The following is a 20,694-nucleotide window of genomic DNA, read 5'->3' on the forward strand; positions in this document are numbered from 1 at the left end:
ATTTCAGGCAAAACGATCAATATACAGTAGTTTCTAGCATCCATACGGATTTTCGACCCACTTAGCAGATTTTTAACAGGCAAGTATTTCGTACAATATGGATTTGTACGGAATTTAATGTGACAGTGACAATTTGATTTCCTTTTTCAGATTTGGCATTTAGAAAAATGGAAGGCGATAAAGATTTGATACAGAGAATCACTGTTTATTTTGAGAATGTTTTCTTAATTAAGAATAAGTAAAAATTCATAAAAAAGAAAAGTTAGTTATTACATAGACGCACAAGTTCCTAGTTGATATGGCATGTTGAAAATTTTGCACTGAAATGGCCTACTTCACATAAAAAACCCGATTTATTCCCACCAGGGGTGAGATAGAAGCCTACTTAATGGCGATTTTAGGAGCACACGGGAAACAAATTGTTTGTACCCGGATGAATGTCCTATGTCACAAAAAAATTTGCTTAAACATTGGACAGTTATGCAAAAACGGACAGAGCAAAAGAAACCGAAAAGCTACGATATCTTACATGTTAAAGGAAACATCGCTAGACAAGCTACTACAAACGAGTATAAGTCGAGCCAAAGCATATATGCGCCAGAATTCAATGCAGTGTGATTTTTTGGCGATTTTTCCGATTAATATTCATGCTGTATCGTCTTATTTACGAAGATGAAAATGACGTCCAGCCTTAAAGTAAAACCTATACCTTTCTTTAGTAAGAAAAGCAAAAAGTAAATCGATCTAAAAATTGTTTTTGATTGTAGATCGATTTCAAATTTGTTTCAGATGTTCACTCATGGTCTGTACTATGAATGTAGGAAGAAATTTCGGATAAAATTAGAAACGAAAAATGTTGGCGAAGGTCTCCAGGTGGGCTTTTACCTTTTTTTAGGGATTTTTTTTTCTTATGGTAGGTTAATCAAACGGCTTTAACTCCAGAACCATATTATGAATCTGGATGAAAATTTGGGAGGTTGTAGAGCTCGAAAAATGGAATTTTTGAGATAAATGAAAGTTATGTAAATGAAAAATTTTGACCATTTTTTCATTTGAAAACTGTGTATTTTGTTGAAAAGTCTGGCCACATCCGAAAACAGATGAATATTTCGAAATTTGAGCGGCAACTCACCCAGGTTCAGCACATTAGCTTTCATCTGCACTCAAAAGAATCAAAATCGGATTCAAGGGAGCTGAGAACGACACGACACAAAATTTGGCAAAATTTTACCACAGACGAACATCACTCGATCTCCACGGAATTTATTTTCTCAAAATTCGAGGGTTGGAGATAGACGAGTTCTGTCAAGATGAATCGATAGAGCGTCGAACATCAATGCAGTGTGATTTTTTGGCGATTTTTCTGATTAATATTCATGATGTATCGTCTTATTTACGAAGATGAAAATGACGTCCTGCCATAAAGTAAAACCTATACCTTTCTTTAGTAAGAAAGGCAAAAAGTGCTGAAAAGTCCATCATAACACTCATTTGAGTGCTGAAAAGTTCAACTTTTTGAGACTTGTTGCAAAAAGTAAAACTTTTCGACACTTTTTTCAGTTGAACAAACACACTCAGAGTTGGAGTCGGAGTCGACATTTTTTGATAACGTGCAGTCAGAGTTGGGGTTATCTAAAATTCAACACAAAGCATAAAGAGCAGTTCTCTACGGAATCGGTCTTTTTCTTTAATTTGAATTTTTGTATTTTTTAATCCAGTTGAAACCTTTTTGGTGCCTTCGGTATGCCCAAAAAAACCATTTTGCACCATTAGTTTGTCCATATAATTTTCCATACAAATTTGGCAGCTGTCCATACAAAAATGATATGTGATAATTCAAAAATCAGTATCTTTTGAAGGAATTTTTTGATCGATTTGGTGTCTTCGGCAAAGTTGTATGTATGAACCACACTGAAAAAAATGGTACACGGTTAAAAAATTTTTGGTGATTTTTATTTCACTTTTTGTCACTCAAACATGATTTGCAAAAAAACTATTTTAAATATTATTTGTATATATGTTTTAAAGGACATCAAATGCCAACTTTTCAGAAACTTCCAGAATGGGCAAAAAATCTTTGACCGAGTTATAATTTTTTGAATCAATACATTTTTTTTTCCAAAAAATCGAAATATTTGTCGCAAATTTTTTTCAATTTCATTTTTCGATGTAAAATTGAATTTGCAATCAAAAAGTACTCTAGTGAACAACAATATTTTTTCAGCCCTTTTTTTCAGAAAATTGGACGCCTTTGTTTGAATTCATGTAATTTACTTAAAAATAAAAACAAATCCAGTAATCCATTGTTGAGTGGCCACCCTGTCCGTTCGTTATGACCACGGTGTGCGCGCCTTACTTACGGCAGTTGGCCACCATCCGGAAAGAGGAAAAGTTAGTAATGGCAATGAGGGAAAAAAGAGTGCACTAAAAAAAGAGGAAGCGAAGATCTTGTACATCAGCTACTTTCAGCCAGCCAGCCAGCCAGGCTGCCTCCTCCAGAACGCCCTCGGGGTTCTTCTTGCAGGCGAGAGGTGGAAGGATAACAAGTCACCCGCACACTCCTTTGTACGCGGGACACAAAAGGACCTGGCGACACCATCTCAGTGCCCAAGATGGTCGGTGGAACCGTGTGGGTGCAGGGGATGTCTCATCTAATATTCAACTCAGGGAATCGATAAGCGTGTACCCTCGGTGTGCCGCCAGTAGTCTCCGTGAAAAAGTGAGCAGCGTCAGGATGCTTAACCGGTGCAGCGGAGACTAGGGTAGAAATTTGAATCTTGTAGAAAATTCTAACAAATATATTTAAAAAACAATCGCTTAAAATGTGTCGAATTCAAATAAACTGTCCAAAAATTGTTTAAAAATTTAATCAAGATCTTACTTTATTGAACCCTAGCATACCCTACTATTTGAACTATAACACCGGTAGGAACGGAACATGGCGTTACATGCGATGCGATCATTGCAGGAAAATGAGAATAAATTGAAGACGCATTTAATGCTGCAAACGGAGGCGAAACTATGGGTTGCTTAACGAATCACAATGTATGGGATCAAATCAACAATTCGACGTCGCCGTGCTATCTTGTCACACCCGCCATTTTGACGTTCCGAGAAAAACGCGTTTTAATGTTTGACCGTGAATAAACAAAAACGAGAGCACGCAATGTAAACAATAACAAACACGTTTAGTTTAGCTGACCATTCTGTGCATTGTCCCGAAGTTTGGTTGGATGATGCTCAAATACAAAGATATGGTAAAAACAAGTCATCCAACAGTGTTTCTTGCTCGATGATAACGTTATGATTCGAAATCCGGACACTTAGTACCATATTATTTTTGTTATAGCTGGCAAAAAATCATGTAATAAGTTGGAAATGTAGAAATATCATCAGGATATAGTATAAATAGTCAGTTTTAAGGGAATGCATGCAAAATATGTCTTTTCTAACAATTTTTCATCAGAATTTGAAAATTAAAATGACTTGTTGTGCTTCGAATCCCGGACACTGATAAGAGCTGATTCGAAATCCGGACACTTTTGCTTCGAATTCTGACACTCGATTTTACTTATGAATAGCACAAATTTGGACTGAAATGTTAGTGAATGGCATTCTTTAGGTCTCAAATAAGATGTTAACATCAAAACAATTGATAGTTTATATAAAAAATGGCTAGAATTTAAGGAAATCAAAACCACTAATTTCTGCTTTGCCTTCCCGGTGCTTCGGACGCCTATGAAATATTTCCGTTGAAATGTTTCGCATTTTTGGTAAACTTATAATTTTATTTTATTTAATTGTTTCGGCATTAACTACAGCGTTCAAACAATCTTTAAATGAAAGTTGATGTTAGAATTCATCAAATAACACAGTTTTGACATTCATAATGCGCACTTATATCCAAATAATTGATAAAGCAAGTTGAAGTGTCCGGGTTTCGAAGCGTCCGGGAATTCGAATCATGACGTTATCGTATTGACATGCTAAAATGTTTGAAGTAGAGATTTTCAAACATTTGGGTACTTTTTGATCAATTCCAACAAAACTTTTAAAAAGTTGAACGTATCTCAACTTTAGACAGTTGCTAAAATGACAGGATTTGTTCTAGGAACGAAATTTTCTCAGCAAAGTCATCTTAAGGTGTCCCTTGCACAACCCTTTTAACAGAATTTAGTTTCATTGCGAAGTACCTGAGAAACGGTAAAATGCGTAAAAAAATACTTTGACCCAATCTCACCCCCCGCTGCCGGTAATAATGATGTTTAGGTGACTTGTTAAACCATGTAAATAGCAGTAGGAATATTTGTAATGCTTTTTTAAGCATAAATAGTTCATGTTTGTTTTTTAAGGAAAAAGATCAATTCTGAATTTATCGAGACAGACCTAAATAATTCTGAATAATTTTGTGTAATTACAGGTAATTTTTGGTAATTCCAAGTAATTCCGTTAAAATAAAGATAATCCGTGACATATTTTCAGTAATTCCGGAGATTCCCTTGAAGTATTATTTAGAAATGTACCTTTTTTATTATTGAACCAATGTTTTAAATAATAATATAAGATACTTTTCAGCTCAACCCACAAACTCGACAGTAAAGCATCACTTTTCTGCAGCTACATAAATAGTTCAAAGCATCATCATTGGCAACACCAGCCTCACTATGGTGCCGGTGCATCTGCAAAGGATGCACTCGCGGGCATCTTTCTGCACTATATGCATCCAACATGGTTGGTTGCCTGCTGCTGCCGCCGCCGAGGGCCAAAAAGCACTTTTGCAGTGAAGTTAGTCGAGTTTCTGTACGAACATATTTTTCTTCATTCTGTGCCAAGTTTCGTTTCATTGTTGCCATCGTCGACAAGCTCGCAGAGGGAACTATTTATTCTGGGGAAAAACGAATTCCTTCGGATATTTTTTGCTGCACTCAGGCTCTATGGAAAGTGGAATTTACCTGTTTGAATGCTATTATCTTTTCACTTTATTATCCCGAACCACCCTCAAAAACTGGGAGGTGCAGTATGAACTCGCTCGGGAAGATGGTTTTTGGTTGGTATTTTTCTTGTTGAAAATGATTTATTTCTTTGCTGAACGGGTGGAGAGGGGTCGGAGAGATTTATGTTTGTAACAAGTCCAATTACCCTACTTCTGAACTAGCAGATTTTCTCCAGATGATTTAGTGTGGAGATGCATAATGGCATAATTTCATTTTGCGACAAGATCTATATATTCACACTTCATTAGGTAACAGTAGATATAGATTTATTATTAAACTACTATTTTTTATTTCTTTCTTTACTTATTAGTATTTTTTTATTTTATTTTAGTTTAAAACTTAACTTAAGTAACATGTTCTTCTGAAGAGCTTATACATTTCAAGACACACAAAAATTCTGATTCAATAACACTTAAAACTTGTAGCTTAGAAACTAGTTTGAACTTTTTTTTAACGAAAAATGTCGTTGTGAAAAAATGTGAGTTCGTGATGCAGTCCATTTGCTGACTCAAACACATTTTCATTGTGAAAATCATGTGATTTTGAGAATATTAAAAAACTTTCAAAGTTATTCCTAGCTACAGACTAAATGAAAAAAAAACTGGGTTATTGCAGATTATAAAAGTAAATTATTAACTAAAAAATGACATGCCTCAAAATGTTTACTGTTGAATAATGAAAAATGGCAGAGGATTCAAAACAATGAGCAATTCTCTGAGATTTCGGTCATTCGTTTTTTTTGTATTTTTTAATCCGGCTAAAACTTTTTTAGTGCCTTCGGTATGTCCAAAGATGCCATTTTGCATCATTAGTTCGTTCATATAATTTTCCATACAAATTTGGCAGCTGTCCATACAAAAATGATCTGTATCTTTTGAAGGATTTTTTGATCGATTTGGTGTCTTCGGGAAAGTTGTAGGTATGGATAAGGACTACACTGAACAAAAATGATACACGGTAAAAAAATTGGTGATTTTTAATTTAATTTTTTGTCACTAAAACTTGAATTGCAAATTGAAAATCGATCAAAAAATTCCTTCAAAAGATACAGATTTTTAAATTTTCATATATCATTTTTGTATGGACAGCTGCCAAATTTGTATGGAAAATTACATGGACAAACTAATGATGCAAAATGGCTTCTTTGGACATACCGAAGGCACCAAAAAAGTTTCAGCCGGATTAAAAAAAAACAAAAAATTAATTTCAAAAAAAATATCGATTTCGTAGAGAACTGCTCCAATGTTTTTTTTTTATGCAAAATAGGATTTCCTAATAAATTTTAAATATGCCATCTAATTAAGTGTCCAATTTACTTTAAAGCTCCTTTGAAACCCAATTTTCAAATGATCAGGCTGAAAATTACGTCTTTTTTCCGTACGTCAAAAATTATAGGGGTCCATCAAGGACAACATTTCACCTCAGTTTCCTAAAAATCAAAGAGGGGTCGGTGCAACTTTTCCCGATTTCGTTTGAGTTGGCACAGAATGACCTCTAATTGAACAAAGACATATTTTAAGGATTTAGAATATCAAATAACAAAAACCGCTTATCTGCTATGTCTTTCTTTTGACTTATGAATCGGAATCTCGGACCCGAATGACTCTTGATTTAAGTGGTCCTGAAACGCAAATAACTAAAGAATACATTAATCAGAATTTAAATCGTTGAGCAATTTAAATTCAACAATTTTTGTAATTTTTAGTTATGCGTTTTTGAAACCAAAAATAGGGTACTTTCTTTTAAAACCCAATTAAAGTATTAAAAAAAAGTTCCAAATATTAAGCGTAAAAATAAATAATTCAATTTTATTCAATTCAAAAAACATTCAAATCTGAACTTACCTCCAATGATTGTGGGAAACGAACTCAAACAGCAACTATATTAATTTTTCAACTATGAAACTCCAAAGATCCGACAACTTTTGTCACTCAACCTTACCAGTCACAAAGAAACTCCAAAGAAAATTTCACTTTTCCTTCTCGTATCAGCACAACACCACTTCTCTCCGCTCCTTTCGAGTTTATTACGCTTCAAAAAGGGGTAAAACATAAAGAAAACCTAGTTGTAAAAATGCAACAATGACAAATTCCCACCCATAACATACACACCCTCAAACTTTGTACCGACAGTTGGTCCTTCCTCGACCAGACCCGTCCAGATAAAACATTTATGTTTATATATTTGTCTTGTTTACTTTTTGTTTACCTTCGCCTTCCTTTCTTTATTTTCCCCGCTTCACTGTATCACTCTTTTTCTTTTCTTGCTCCTTCCCGTCAAAAGCTTTCCCCACAATGCCACTTTCTCTGTTTGTTCGCACTTTTCCCCCCAAACTACTCTGCAGTTTTCCTTCCACCCCACCACTTCTTCTCACCTCGTGTGAACTGTTTGCATGTTTGCCCTCTCAACTCAACTCCACAGGTCCAAACCTCTGGTCCACGTGTTTTTTTCCTTCCTCTTTTTGTTGCGCTGCTACTTCTACTGATGACGGCATCCAATGATGATGATGATGATGATGATGGGTGGGGCGGAAAACAGAGGGACTAGCGCAATGTTTTGGAACGTACTGCTTTGCACACACACATACACACCCACACACAAGTTGGAGTAATTCGATTTTTTTACTTCGTGCTACTCAGTGGATTAACCTTGTTACAACCTCCTTAACCTTGCTTGCCTCGAGCGGAAAAAAGCGAATGGTTTTGAAGTTGTTTGTTCTCTACACTGAAAAAAATAACATAATATTCCAAAAATGATTTTATTAAAAAAAACTGAGTTTTCATCAAACAAACTGGTAAAATAATTTAAATCAAACAACAAAACTTATTTTGCCTCATATTTTATAACCAAAAGGGTTTCTCAGATCACTCTAGAAATGTCGATAATATCTAGGTTTATATTTTAGTCTGGCCCTTGACCCCTGAGCTTGACTACGAAATCGATATTTTTTTAATTTTAATTTTTGTCCGGCTGAAACTTTTATGGTGCTTTCGGTATGCCCAAAGAAGCCATTTTGCATCATTAGTTTGTTTATATCCATATCCATACAAATTTGGCAGCTGTCCATACAAAAATGATGAATGAAAATTCAAATATCTGTATTTTTTGAAGGTATTTTTTGACCGATTTGGTGTCTTCGGCAAAGTTGTAAGTATGGATAAGGATTACACTTAAAAAAATGATACACGGTAAAAAAAATTGGTGATTTTTTATTAAACTTTTTGTTACTAAAACTTCATTTGCAAAAAAAACCCTTTTATTTTTTTTAATGTTTTAGGGAACATCAAATGCCAACTTTTCAGAAACTTCCAGGTTCTGCAAAAATCTTTGATCAAGTTATGAATTTTTGAATCAATACTGTTTTTTTTTTTTTCAAATAATGGAAATATTGGTCGCTAAAATTGTTTAACTTCATTTTTCGATGTAAAATCAAATCTTTGCATGGCAATATCTCAGCAGCTTAGGGTCGTATTAACAAAGTTCAAAAAGGTAAAATATAGAGAATTTTCTCAGCTTTTTACAAATATTTTATGGCTTTAACTTGAAAACGGTGCACTTTATCAAAATTTCACTAAAGTACTTTTTGTTTTCAAATTTGATTTTACATCTAAAAATTATGCTGAAAAATTTTTGCGACCAATATTTTGATTTTTTGAAAAAATCTGTAATGATTCAAAAATTCATAACTTGGTCAAAAAAAAATTCTGAAGAGTTGGCATTCGATGTCCCCTAAAATATATCAAAAATAATGATTTTCCCAGTACCGAAAAGGAGCTTATAACAATAATTTTATGAAAAAATAATCTCATGATGGTAAAACAATGTTAATGTTATATCGCTTTCTTCATTGAACTGTTGAAACCATGGCTTGTGGTTTCATTATTTTTCAGAACATTCGCCAATCACCCAAGTAACCACAAGCATTAAATCAAAACTCTAAATTCACCCTAACTAAGCATTCCCGATGTTATGTCACTTTATATAGTATTTTAAAATGCTTTGAAACATTTGTAGCTTGAAACATTATTGCCTACTGTATAATGCCATATAGAACAGCCAATTAAAGCTTCAAATCATTCTGCACAAAAATGTTTTGAAGCATTAAAATGAAGCATTGTATGTCTATATAGAGTAAGCCCATAATGTTTCATAACACTAAATCAACTTCTAAAATGCTTCAAAACTTTGACAGTTCTATAAATGTTTCAAGCCATTAAATCAACATTAGTGGAAGCAGTTAAAGTTTTGCGGCTTTGTTCCAAAACGTTTGTTTACGTTTAGAGTGAAACATATTTCTGCGTTCAATTTTTTTGGTGAGTAAATATTAATTAATTATCCTGCTTCCAGAAGTGTTGACTGATTTCTATTTATCAGCAGGTCGTGTTCATCATGAGAAATTATAGAATCTCTGTCCAGTCAAGAACTTCAGCAGCAGACAAGGAATTTCTGGCCAAGGCATTTCAATTTAGTTCATCCCCCTTGTTGCATCATACGAGAAGTGATATTTTAATTTGTGTGAAGTGATATTTTACGTTCTGTGTATGTTTTTAATTAAGTCTGCATTTATCGTGATATTAAAAAATGTTGGCAAAACATCGCAACTTTTGTTTTCTTCATAAATTTGGAGGACACACGTAAGAAAGACTCCATCGACAAATATCTTCTCTGATGACATATTCTCAGATAGAGAAGATGGATGGCGCGCATGACTTCAACTGGAACTTTCATTTCATCCAAGCTCGGAATCTCTAAGGTATCAAAAAAAAGTCAAATCGGTTGGAAAAAGCTCTTCAAAGGAAAGAGAAGGAAATGCTTGGTGCAAAAAAGCTTTTTGAAACTCACCGCACAAGTGTCGGTAATGTAGTATTTTGTTGTTTTTCTGCAGCATAACTCTATATCAACATTTACAAAAGTTACTGTATATCAACTCTAAACGTCGCCACTTTTGGCTTTATTCTCACTTTACAAGAAGATATAGAGTTATGTGACTGTAAATAGCTTACTTTATATGTTGATATAGAGTTGATATAATGTTACTTTTTAGTGTCCCGCGGTTACTTGGGCACACCATATGATTACGTTGGATCTCAAGATTACAGCAATTCACATTGTTTTAAATTCTTATTATGTGAACTACTAAACACCAATCAATCTGAATTTTTCTTCACAAATTACTGATTTTCGAATATTTACAAATAATTTTTGTATAGATTGATGCCAAAATTGTATTAAAAATTTGTATGGGCAAACTAATGATGCAAAGTTACATCTTTGATCTTAGGGAAGACCCTGACACTTAAAAAAACAACAAAATAAAACAACCACAAATAAATCAAATAAAAAATGCAGTTTGAACTTTGAGAAAAAAAAATATCCTTATTAGGAATATGTTTATTATATTTCATCTGTGAAAATATGGCATTTCATTTTTTTCTAATTTTTCTAAATCAAATGTTGGATTAGTTACGAATTATGTATATATAATTCGTAATTAATCCAACATTTGATTTAGAAAAATTAGGAAAAAAATGAAATGCCAAATGGAATATTATAAACAAATTCCTAATAAGGATAATTTTTTTCCTCAAAGTTCAAACTGCATTACAATTTCAGACTAAAACTTAAAAACCCGTTACCGAACCTCAATTGACAACATCAGAATTTTTAAATCAATCATATTTTAAGTCAGAGCATAACACTCAACTATTTACGTATTCAGTGATTCCTCGTCAAACTAGCAGAATCCCCTCCTGTTTGGCTCAAATCTGGCATGGAAGTTCCTTTGCCAAAAATAATTAAACCTATATCTTTTGTTCGACCATTTAGGAGGACCCATCCGACAAAGTTGAGTTTTTAACGGTGCACATCAATTAGAGCTTTGACACCAAGATTATTATTACAGATATTTTAGTATTTTCGAAACCACGGGAACTGTGCACTCTTAACGATATTTGCAAAAAAAAACTCGCATTTGCCTTAAAAACATATCTTTGGAACGTATTAATTTTTTTTTTGCCCTCAGATTGTTTGGATCAATTTTAATGGGGAGGAGGGGGCTACATAAACTTTGAAGAATATTTGCAACGACTTAACTTTTCCACAAAAAATCCTTAGAATAAGATGTCTTCGGGAAAGTCGTTCCAAATTTAATGAAGGTCCTACATATGAGAATTGATAAAGATTGGACGACTATTGCGCCCTCAGCAGGTAAAAAACTGTAACAGTTGCTTTTCTCCATATATTTTGAGATTTTTTTCCATAGAAACTTCAAACAATTAAAGGGAGGGGTTCCCGTGGTCAAAATAAGCTCATAGTTTGAATCTAGCTTAGTCATGGGTCAATCTTTGATTTCAGGGGATAACCCCGAAAAAGCTTGGATTTGGACCACCCTAATGTACACTAGGGTGTAATATGGTTGTATGGAAAAAAATTAAGTTGTCCAAATTTAGTGAGCACAGCAATTTTCCAGTTCTTTTTGGGGTTTCCCTAGAATATCAACTTTAACAAGAATATCTGCCATTAAACACCTTTCACTTTCTCTCAACACACATTGTACACTAACCCGCAGCCCCAATGACCTGAATTACACGTTCAGCTTATACGTAAATGCGTCTGTTCTTGATCTAATCCACGGATCAGCACCCGTAAAGCCAACCGCTTCAACAACAATCCTTCAGGAAAACTTTTCACCCATTGTAACCCCATCCATCATCGCAAAATTCACACGACCCATTGTTGTTTGGTCGAACAAGTCGTAAGAACGAGAACGAAAAAAAAACCACGTCACGAATCGCTCCGCTCATGCCACACTCCAATTTCCTTTCACATCGTGAATAATTTCCACGACTACGCCGTGCGCCACAGGTATGGGAAATGGCCCACCTTTAGAACCCAAACCGAATGTGCCACTACCTCGAAACACCCGAAACCAACCGGTTACCACGCGAGCGTCCGAAGGTCAACCTTCCGACGAGCCGAACGCCAACAGACTGACTGACTGCAAGTTCTGTTCTGTTCTGTTCTACGCTGACGGACAGCTGCTACTTCAAAGCGAACAGTGCGTGCGTGTAAAGTCAGGGTGGAAAATGCGAAGAAAATCACATTTCGTGAAAGTTCGGCAACACAAACAAACATCGTGGTCGTGGTGCCGAGTGGCCACGTGTTGGTGTTGGTAGCGATGCTGCCTGACACAGTGACACTGACTCGGTGGGTCTAACTAGAGAGGGGCCAGGCGCAACAAAGAACGATGGAACAACGGCCAACAACAGTGTTGAAGAGACATTGTTTTGTTTTGACAGATTTTCCTTTTGTTTCGCTGCTCTCTTGTGCGCCAAGTGGTGAAGGGCGATTGTGTGCGGTTGGAAATGGTTCACTGGAGAGGAAAGTTGGTGTTGGATTGGCGCGAAAAATTTTAAATCTTGAAATTGCAGTCGTAGTTTGCCAGAACGATTTGTAAATTTAATTACCATTTTTTTGTGTGTGCAAATTCATATTTGTTTTCAAATAATAATTTGCATAATAATGATAATGCACAAGTGATTTTTTAATTCTCACCATTCTCAAAATAGGTTTTCCTACAATTGAGAAAACTTTCAAAATAATGGACCTGACTTAGTATTTCTAACCAAGTGGGAAAAATGCCGTAGAATTGCTATACGAATTCTGGATTATATTATGATAAAATAGTATTAGCTAAGACTATTTTGAAAATTATTAAGCATCAGACAGAATGGACGAAATTTTTCGATTTCTTTTGGTTTTTTTTTTAATTTAAAAATACTACTAAAGAAAAGCACCTCTGAAAATAATATTTTTGAAAAGCAGAGAAATTTTCCTATAATTTTCTCTCTGGATCTTAGAAAATCAGGCAATTAGGCAATTAACCTCACAAAAAATTCGAATCAGTTAAATTGAATTTCTCTAAGTGTCACCTGATAGGCCTGTTATTTTCAACTGAAGGTATCTCGGAAACTATTGGTTCGTTTTTCCGTGTTAAAAATTGAAACTTGAGCAAAATTTTCTGATCTCTGCAATCAAAATAATTTGAAAAAACAAATGATGCAAAATTACTTCTTTTAACTTGGGGATACATAGACAAAGTTTTATCCAAATCCAAAAATTCAAAGAACATTCACTCAGTTATCTATACGAAACTGGTTCATAAATATTCGAAAATCTGTATCTTCTGGAGGAATTTTCTGATCGATTTGGAGTCTTGGGAAAAGATATTGCAGGAATTGATCAGGATTACCTATTTAGAAAAAAAAACAGATAAAAAAATAGTTTCCAAATCCGTAATTAGTTTTTGTCATCACTTTTTAACACTGGAACGCCCAACGCATGTCCAACTTACACGGACGCCCAAGCCTTCCAAAAAAGGTGGAACGATAACTTCAACTCGCTGGTTCTCGGGCATTACTCAACCAATCGGGACGATTCTTGTTTCCAGTGATTTGTAAGAATGTCTAGACTGCCCATAATTGAAAATTCGGCTATTATGCCAAATCAAGTATTCCGAGAAAAACGCGTTTTAGTGTTGGTCACCAAACTTCCGTCAAGGCAATTTCCCATAAGAGTGGCATATTAGCCGTTTGGTTTTTCGCATCGGCAGCCAAATCTAAACACTATTTTAGTGAAATTCAAGTTTCAGAAGATGCATTGGAACATTCTCTACCACTTGGTGCTAATATCTCGTTTTTGCCAAAAGTGGATATTAGCCGTTTTTTCATTTTTGGGCAGTCTAGATGATCCTAAAATTTTGCAGAACTTGATTTGATCAAATCTGTAATTTCTGCGACCGAAAACATCGTTCCACCTTTTTTTTTAAATGACTGCCTCCGCGGAATTTTGGGCGAATTTTTTTTTTACACACGAAAAAAAGTTGGAACGATGTTTTTGATCGCAAAAATTACAGATTTGATCAAATTAAGTTCTGCAAAATTTTAGAATCATCTAGACATCCTAACAAATCATAGGAAAAAAGAATCGTCTTGATTGGTTGAGTTATGCTCGAGAACCAACGAGCTGAAGTTAGCGTTCCAACTTTTTTGGAGCCTTGGGCGTTGGAATGTTAATTTAAAATCAAATTTGCAATCGACAAGTAGAATTGTCTACCATGAGCTTCCCTAAATGATTTTTTTTTATTCAGAAAAGATCGTATCAACTGATACATTGAAGATGCCTCTGATTGCTTTCCGATCTTTTCGGAAAAAATATCTCAAAAATTTCAAAGTCAAGACTAACATTTGAAATGGGTCAAATATTCATAATTTTATTGAAATTTTCGAATCATACACGGAGAAAAAAGAGTTCCCAAAATCGTGAACAAGCGTTCATGAAAATGGGAACCACGAACAAAGTGTTCAAATTTCATGGTACGTTTTTCAAAATCGTACCATGGGATTTGAACACTTTGTTCGAGGTTCCCATTTTTATGAACCCTTGTTCACGGTTTTGGGAACTCTTTTTTCTCCGTGTTAAGGGCCAAAAATCCTATTACGTTTCATAACTCGTTTTTCATTTCTCGTCGTATTTATTAAATTTTTATCTACACAGAAAAATCAATTTCCGTAATCATGCAATGTGTTCATAAATTTGAGAACAAGGAAGAAATTTATTCATGAGTTATGGTGCATTTGCGCTATAAACGTGGTAAATGTATTCCTTTGCGATTCTCAAATTCGTGAACACAATCCACTTTTTAGAGAATCGACTCTTTTCTGTGTTGACAACAATTTAAAGATTAGTTATTTACTGTAATCCTGCGATATTTGCCCATGTTCTTCGAAAAGTCTCGATATTGTGATATTTTCAAACTAAAATGTCTATTCAAATGTTATTTATGAAGGTTTTAAAATCGTTAGATTTTCTAGCAAAAATCACTAGCATATATACAATTTAATAAGACTTAAATGAGAGAAAAATCAATTTCCTCTAATGTTGTTTCTTTTCTACTTATAGACTTATTCAAAATATTTTAAATATAATCTACAGTTCTACAGTTCTACAGTTCATCAAAATAACAAAAATTAACAAACAAGTTGCAATTTTTATGAACGATTTCTTAACAAACGACAGCAATTGATTTCCAAAGTTTGCATTTTAAAAATCCACAGCAGATTTCAAATATTTATAAAGTAGTAAAACCCACACTCCCCAAGTAAAATTTTTTTTCCAGGAGTTCTACAAGAGCTCTTCAAGATAGCTACAGCATAGCAGTTTGGACCGCGGTAGGATAAAACTCTCTTCAAGTACTCTTCCAAACTCCTGAAGAAGTTTTGAAGAGAATTTTATCCTACCGCGGTCCAAACTGCTATGCTGTAGATATCTTGAAGAGCTCTTGTAGAACTCCCGGATAAAAAATGTTACTTGGGATCCTACTTTAAAATGGAAAAAAATGTTGCATTGTAGAAAATCATGGAATAGTATTACTAATAATTTACTGAGGAAAGGCTATAAAATCACTAGACCCACCTTCACGTATACATATCGACTCAGAATCAAAAACAGAACAAATGCCTGTGTTTGTGTTTGGTTGTGAATGTGTGCACCGAAATATTCTCACTCAATTAGCTCAGCTTTGGCTGAATCAATGCGGATTGTTTTGTTCTCATTCGATTCGTTTTGGGGTCCCATAAATTCCTATTGACTTCAAAAGTTATGCTAAAAAACCATTTTGAAGAAAGTTCGGAAATTCGTATAATGAATGTTTTTTTTGTAAGAATACTCGTCATGTTATACATTTTTAGAACGGTATTTGAAAGATCATTCCGACGAGCCCAAAACATTGAAGATCTGCTAACCTTATCAACAGTTTTTAGCACTTATGTGTTATTTATACGCATTTTAAGGCCGGATCTCATGAGGTATGAGGATTGACCACGCTCCACACAAAAAGGGTGGGGGGAGGGGGTTAAGACTTCTAAAAAATTGTCCACGTGGTTTGTGGATGGTCCCAATAAAGATAAGCGAATCTATCAAGCGACAATCGTTAGATGTGTAATCAAAATACCTCTCCGTTGAGCCTAAAGTATATTAATGTGTGGAAGGTATCAACCAGCTTAAAGTGGATAAAGCTACTTTCTTAATTATAACGCCTTGATTTTATTTAGGAATTTGGTGAGCCGAACAAATTCAGAATATACTTCCAGGACCATTCACAGTAATTCACTTACATGCGGCATTCTAACAGTAACAAACCGGCCGCATGCGCCGGCACAACGTTCCATGTAACCGAAGTGGCACCACCCAACGACAACAACAACTACAACCTTCCCTTCTAGTACTGCAACTCCCGAAGAACGAAGAAATCACTCGTCTGCGTGTAATGACTACCCGAACACTTTTTTCAATGGAGTATAGTGCAAAACCGCACGTGCACGTTTCCCATCGCGGATGTGTGTGCGTGTGGGGTGTGGTGGGTTGAAAAAAGTGTGCGTGTGTGTGTATAAAGAACCAAAACAAACGATTTTAAGGAATTTCACTCGATTGAGTTTTTCCAGCAGGCTGACATTAGAATGGATAGGGTTGGGGGGGGGGGGGAGCATGTGAATGAGATGCTCACATCTACAACGGAATCCGGTTTGGCAAATGGAATCGCGATCGTGGCGAATCGTGGGCGGAATGTAAACACACTGCGATATTTAAACTAAACAGTCTCACATGTACTTTATTAGATTACTTAACGTTTAGGTGCGGGTGCGGGTGCTTAATACTATTTACACTATTTTGAGATAAACACAGATCGTCTGAAATGGAAAACAGAGGCATTCGAGATTCAAGTGTAAACACAATGAAACTTTGCAAGCTAAGCGTACACAGAAAAAAAAAATTGTGTAAATTTACATCATTTATGATGTACCAAAAGTGCACGTCATTAATGATGCGAATTTACATCTAATTCATTTGAAATTTAAATGCCATCCGATGTAAACTTTTCGAACAAAATTGGTCTCAAAACATGTAAAATTCCGATGAAACTAACGTAAATTCACAAAAGCCAAAATTTTTTTTGCTCCGTTGAATCTAGAATCTGATGTAATTTTCAAAAGCTTTCGTAAATACCAGTCCAGAAAGATTAAATTTTAACTTCATTTTTGATCAAAATATGTTTTCTTGATTGACCTGAAGTATAGAACAAATCTTTCTGTACCGTGATACAAAAGTTTTTACTTAGTTACATCAAATAATAGATTCAACGGAGCACCTCTCGAATGCTTTTTGTTTAAGGGAGTGATAACTACAATGCGGAATGTACTCACCTGAAAGAATTGGTTAAGCTTTGCACGAGAAACCTATTCAGCAATGGTCCAGCAATGGTTGTTCACGTCAGAGGCGGCCGGTTGTAGCCGTTTGTTCTTTGCCGAGGACAGTGTTGTTTGCAAACTCGGAATCGGGTTGATCTCTTTCCGTCGATGCTGGTAAACCGTGACAGTTCTACTGGAACGCATTCGCACATCGCAGTAAAACAGTTATTTATCCTGATGGGAAACGCGGAACGTTTGAATCGAGGGAAAAAAAATTAGATTCGATACTTACATCCTGAATAGATTTGCTAACACACTCGTTGCACTGAAACGACAACTTGGTTGAGGCCTAAATACGACATATGATCCGTTGCCCCAACGACGTCCACGATCACTGTAGCAAATAGTAAAAAAAAAACAATTAGGGCAAAAACATCACACATTATAAGCTCGATTACCTGGTAGGTGGTGCTTTTCCACCAGTTATGCCAGTTATGGCCACTGGCTGCACATTTCGAATCACCCGCCGTCGGAGTTGTCGCCAAGCTTGGCTTGCGTGACCGGTTTTTGCACAGCACCTGGGCGTTTATCTTGAGCCAGTGGAACTCGGCCAACAGCTGGAGGGCTTTGCTGCCGTGCTCCAACGGCAGATAGAACAGGTCGCACAGCAGCATGATGTCGGCGCACGTGAGTTCTTTTTCGTGGGCGTTCCTGAAAACGAGTAGAGTTGAGGCTTGCTGCAAACGAAACAACATCTACGACCTACATGAACTCTGCCAGCTCCGCGTTCGAAATCAACGACGTGTCCGATCTCTCGACCTGCCTGCTTCCGGAACAGGTCTAGAAAAGAAATAAAATTTTCAGCACAGGCTAAAACTTTCACAAATCCCCACCCGCTTACCGATGTCGTCTCCGACATCATCACGTCGTCAAAGTGCGTCTTCATCACGTGCTTCGGCGAAGTCAAACTACTTCCGCACTCCATCGGTTCAACCGCCTTCACGCAGCCGTCGTCCTCTTCAATGTTGGTTGATTACCACCTCATCGTTGACGGTCACATTTTCCTCGCTCGCGTCGACAATTTTCACCTCGTTTTCGTCCAGATCAAGCTTGGCTTGCACTTCCTCCTCGGTCTTGAGTTCCTCGTCCACAAGCAACGGTATTTCCATAGATTTACGTTTCCCCGCCGATTCGTCCAGCTGCTGCTGCTCCAGGTCGTTCTAAATCACGGCGTCGTCCTCCAACGGTTCGCTCAGGTTGCCTTTGTCCTCGGCGCAGTCTTCAATCATGTCCGTCGTATTAATGCTCATGATCGGGCCGGGAATGCTCGAGATGGGGATGGTCGTCGGGATGGCAAGGTTCATCACGGCGGCGGCCACCGGATTTGGCAGTGATTCGTTGGTGACCACCTTGGTGGCAGACACAAGCGAGTTCATGATCGGTGCGGGCACGCTTTCCGGGGCGCTCGTTACGGTGCTGCAAACGTCCACGAAAAGCTGCAGCTGCGTCGTGTTGACCTCGAGCACGGGCATCGGGTTCGCGGTGGTCGTCGTCGTCGTGCTGGTGCTCGTCAGCGTCATGCACGTGTTGACCGATGGAATGAATGGAATGATGGGCATAACCACTGTGCATGGGAAAAGGGTGGATTAGTTGAGAGTGAAAAGCTTTCCCAAATCTATCGTTTACAGCCGGTTGCGGTTTGCTGATCGGTCCCCAAGCTTAATTTTCTGCAAGTAAATCAAACTTGAATCAATCAAGTCAAACACACACGAAACGCAGATTTTACCTTGATAAAACTCCGGCAACCAGTTTGCGATGGCATTTTTCAGCGATCTTCGACCCCTGCGAACCCGATGCCCGTGCTCGAGGTCAACACGACGCAGCTGCAGCTTTTCGCGGACGTTTGCAGCACCGTAACGAGCGCCCCGGAAAGCTTGCCCGCGCCGATCATGAACTCGCTCGTGTCCGCCACCAAGGTAGTCACCAACGAATCACTCCAAATCCGGTGGCCGCCGCCGTGATGAACCTTGCCATCCCGACGACCATCCCCATCCCGAGCATTCCCGGCCCAATCATGAGCATTAATACGACGGACGTGATCGAAGACTGCGCCGAGGACAAAGGCAACATGAGCGAACCGTTGGAGGACGACGTCGCGATTGAGAACGACCTGGAGCAGCAGCAGCTGGACAAATCGGCGGAGAAGCGAAAACCGCTGGAAATCTACGAATTTGTGGCAACGGTGGTAACAACAAGACGAACGACGAACTCTGTAAAGTGTTTTTGTTTTGAAGCAGTGCCTGCTGCGTTCGTGAATTTGGCCCCACCCCACGGTGGCCGGTTAGGGAACTAATTATCCAAGACACCAATCTTACTTGGGAGGTACACGTTTCTGAAAAAATGACGAATAAGCGAGATTAAATTTATGTTTAGTGATCAATTTATCTTCAACGTGGAGTGATTTCTGCATCGTGTCAAATCTGTTTGTTTTCATGTTTGTGAGCAAGCAGTTCTGGATTTATTTGTGTATTTTATTTTTTGAAACTTTTTAAATTAAAAATGTTTATTGCGTGTTTTTGTGCAAACTCCCAGCACTTGACGAAGCAAAGCCTTAAAAGACTTTTCGCTCTCTACCATCCGCCATCACCGGAAATCTACTTCACCATCCGGATCAAGGACATCACAATTATTTTGGCGATGCTGACCTCTGCTTCTACACCGGGTTTGATGTTGATCGTGGTGATCTACTTGACGATCTCGGACGACGAGTACAGATCGATGACACGCTTGTGCAGGCGCATCCGGAAGTGAGTCTTGGAACCCTCACCGCAAATCTTCCAGGTCGCGATACGCAGGATCGGCGTGCTAACCAGGTTTTAACGCGCAGCTTCTGCTTCTTGGCGCCGCTGATCAAGACTTAGTCAGCGCACACTTTTACTAGGCTGCGGACACTGCTTTAGGTAAGTGTGTGCGGATCCGGTGAAGGATCGCGGCTACTGCAACAGGCTGCTGGATGTCCTTTTGTGGATTTTCACTTGTCGGTTCACGGTTCTAATCCGGTCACTGCTGGCGTTAGAGAAGCCAGGTTGTTCCATCTAGCCGAAAACATCAACCGAGCCTGCCAGCTCCAGCTTAAAACAATTCCTGTTTCTGAAGAAAGACCAATTACCCGTCGTCCTCCACGACAAAGCACCTAACCGTAATAAGGTAAATGCAACCTCCCGCTCCGCGAACCGTTTCCACCTGGAGCAGAGACCTAAAAACATACTTTATGGATGAACCCGAATCGGATTGTTGATTTCAGCAGCGCATAAACTTTACCTGTTTTGGTGTTGTTTCTTGACGACAGCAGAATAGCCTCCACACATAATTACTTGCAACACCTCCACCCACAAGACTACTTTCGATTGACACCGGTCTTCCGTTGTAAACAAACTCACTTTTGCTTGTAATCG

At 37.3% G+C, this 20,694-nt stretch overlaps 1 protein-coding gene and 2 pseudogenes across 3 annotated transcripts in view; all 3 read right to left on the reverse strand.

The window, feature by feature from the left end:
- The window catches only part of LOC120421251 (uncharacterized), a 156,396-nt gene extending 144,410 nt beyond the window's left edge, over nt 1–11,986 (reverse strand). The window contains exons 1-2 of one of the 3 annotated variants that reach the window (XM_052711304.1): nt 11,877–11,986; nt 6,839–7,025 (exon numbers count right to left, since the gene is read on the reverse strand). The gene's annotated coding sequence lies outside the window, so the exon portion shown is untranslated. Of the gene's footprint in view, nt 1–6,838; nt 7,026–7,202; nt 7,694–11,876 lie in introns of those variants that run through there. The other 2 variants (XM_052711305.1, XM_039584452.2) reach the window with 2 other exon arrangements.
- Nucleotides 11,987–17,674: 5,688 nt separating this feature from the next.
- Nucleotides 17,675–19,060, reverse strand: LOC120421227 (uncharacterized; annotated as a pseudogene).
- Nucleotides 19,061–19,108: 48 nt separating this feature from the next.
- Nucleotides 19,109–20,607, reverse strand: LOC120421247 (uncharacterized; annotated as a pseudogene).
- Nucleotides 20,608–20,694: the final 87 nt, after the last annotated feature.

The sequence above is a fragment of the Culex pipiens genome, chromosome 3, assembly GCF_016801865.2.
Source record: "Culex pipiens pallens isolate TS chromosome 3, TS_CPP_V2, whole genome shotgun sequence".
Classification (NCBI taxonomy): Eukaryota; Metazoa; Arthropoda; class Insecta; order Diptera; family Culicidae; genus Culex; species Culex pipiens.